A 3,110-nucleotide genomic window follows, 5' to 3' on the forward strand; every position below is an offset into this window, starting at 1 on the left:
TGACCATCTGCATCGGCAGCCGACCGGCGTCGACGACATCAAGATGAACGGCTTCTTCGAGGGCTGTCGACTAACGCTCACATCAGGTCTGAGTGTGTGGACACCCGTGTGTTCGCTCCCTAAACGATCTGATCTGACGATGACATTCTGCTCGTCGTATCCACAGAGAGAGACCCTGCTGCGGTTCCACCATTCGATATCAAGAGCATAGACGACACGTCCAACATTTCGAACTTTTCGCACGATTTTTTTCCCCCCTAGTCCCGACATCCTGCCTGCCTCCCTCCAGGTGAAACCTCACATTACATTCCATCCAGCCAAAATACTAGAGCACTACAATACAAATGTATTTTTAATTAAATTTCAACTGGTCACACAGTTTGATTAAAATAAAAAGGGAGAAATTTTAAGTAACATTAGTATTATTTTTTTCTTCTTCTGTGATGTTAAATTACTTTTACACTTTAATTTCATTAATTTTTCCTGTGTCTTTAAATCAACTGTTTGCCCATTAAATTTATTCATGCCTTAATTCTAATTTACTTTAATAATACATTCTTGGCCACCTTCTTGAATGTAATCTATTTTAAGACATTTGTTTAGCAGAACACGTATTAAAATCGGTCATTACAAGACCAAGGTTTAATAACATATTAAATCCAGAATAAAACTTGTTAAATTGAATTCATTCGTCAACTAACTTGCATCAAGAATGACAATTGGTCCCTTTTCAATGTAATTCCAATGCTTTATAATTAATTTGCCACACAGAATGGCAAATTAAGTTGATGATAAATTGACGTCTTTAAAAAAGCTTCAAGAAGGAACAGTTGTTCATTAGGTAATGTATATTAATAAATTAACACTTTAAAATATAGTAAATCCCGGACAATTTAAAGTAAATTAAATTAATTACATTACATATTACTGCTTCAAAATAAATTGCAGAGAAAAAAAAGAAAACCTCAGAAAAAAAAAGAAAAAAGCCAAAGAATGAACACACACCCCCCAAAACACCAGATGAAATGTAACGTTTTAAAGTTTGTCTCTTAAAAAAATGAATTGAAGTTGAAACAATAAATCATTAAAAGGTATTAATATAACTTTGATTAGAATAAAAACCACCTTGTGTGCCTTGTTTTAATCTATAATGCAGCGTATCTGACATGTTTCCCCTGAATACTTCACAGCAATATTTGAGAGATTTATTTCTTTTTTGGTGAGAAATGTATGGATGTACCTGATATCTGTATTTTATATAACTATATATACACACTGCCCCGTTCGAAAATTTTGGTATCCGCAAGATGAGAGATTTAAGGTTTTTTTTTTTTTTTTTTTTAAAGAAGTCTCTTTATCTTTATTTGATCCAAAATAGAGAAATAAACAGTAATCTTGTGGAAATATTTTAATAATTTGAAACAACGTTTTCATATTTTAATATACTTTAAAACAATATCATTTATTCCTGTGACGCACAGCTGAATTTTGCAGCATCGTTTCCTCCAGTCTTCAGTGTCACATGATCTTTGTGATCCGTTTTTTCAGCATTCTTTGAATGCGTAAAATGTTATAAATGGTAACTGGTCATTTATTCAAAATAGAAATCTTGTTCTAAACAATGTAAGTCTTTACTGTCACTTTTTTTTTATCAGTTTAACACGCCCCTGCTAAATAAAAGTATTAATTTCTTTAAATTCTTTAAAAAAAAAAAAGACCAGAGTCCCCAAACTTTGAAACGGCCAGTGTGCGAGCTTTCAGATGAATCGAGAGTCGCATGACGTTTGTGAGTCGAATCTTGTGAGTCGCGTAGCTCGTGTTTTGACCGCTGTTTCTCCTTGCCATTCTGGTGTCCGGCGGTGGCCAGCAACCATCACCCCGAGTCAGACTACAAGAATGAAAGGACTGGGTCTTCATCAATACACCTACAAGCGCTTCGAGGGCCTGCAGCCAGAGGAGCCAATCCCGGCCTACATGAAGAGCGGCAAACGATGAATCCCGAGCGATTCTGAAAAGCTTAACGTGGCTTGGTACATTAAAACTATGTTTTTAAAGGACCAATTAAGCAAACACATTATTAACAAAGCATAGAGCTGGTAAAAATAAATATAAGCATCGCGAATCAAGAAATGATTCAGCATTGATTCAGAGATTTTCCGAATGAATCGCGAGTCGATTCTGAGCTCGGTTTGACGCTGCATGCTCAGGAACAGTAGAAGGAAAAGCGTCGCGTTCATATCATGGCGAGTATCTGCGTGTTGCAACATGGCTATAGTTATTAGACAGTGGTTTATGAGTCTGATCATTTAAAAAACACGGTTTATTGCATTAAGCCAAGTTTAGCGGTTGTATAATTAATTTTCAGAGCAGACGTCGAGACCAACCACACTAGCGAACAAAATCCTCCGTCAACACTTGCTTGGTTTTAACTTTATTTCACTTTTCTTCCGCCCGAAAATGTCGGGAACCGAGTTTTTATGCTGGAAAGCTTTTTTGGGTAAGTTTGAGCAGTCTAATCCAAAAACATTTTTTTTTTCAAAAGCGGTCACCTTTTAACGGGGCTCGTCACTTCAAAATTTAAACCCTTTTTTTTTTTTTTACTACAAATAAAACCAAAAAAATCATGGTAACTATAGTTAAATCATGGTAACCACAAATTAACCATGGTCTTGCTACACTAACTATAGTTTAACCATGGTTTTTGTAGTAAATTTTGAAATATTTTTACTATTTAAAATAACTGCTTTCTATTTGAATATATTTTAAAATGTAATTTATTGCTGTGATCAAGCGATTTTATCCTCCCGTCTTCAGTGTCCTTCAGAGATCATGTTAATATTCTGATTTGCTGCTCAGTAAACATTTTTTATTATAATTATGTTGAAAACAGCGGAGTAGAATTATCCTCAGGTTTCTCTGATGAATAGAAAGGTCAGAAGAACAGCATTTATCTCAAATAGAATGTGTTGTAGTATTATAAATGTCTTTATCATCACTTTTGATCATTTTGAAGCATCCCCGCTAAATAAAAATATTAATTTCTAATTTCTTTAAACCCCCTAAAAAAAAAAAATAAACAATTATACTGGGCTCCAGGCTTTGAATGGAGG

The sequence above is a fragment of the Cyprinus carpio genome, chromosome B22 (genome assembly GCF_018340385.1).
Source record: "Cyprinus carpio isolate SPL01 chromosome B22, ASM1834038v1, whole genome shotgun sequence".
In the NCBI taxonomy this organism is placed as follows: domain Eukaryota; kingdom Metazoa; phylum Chordata; class Actinopteri; order Cypriniformes; family Cyprinidae; genus Cyprinus; species Cyprinus carpio.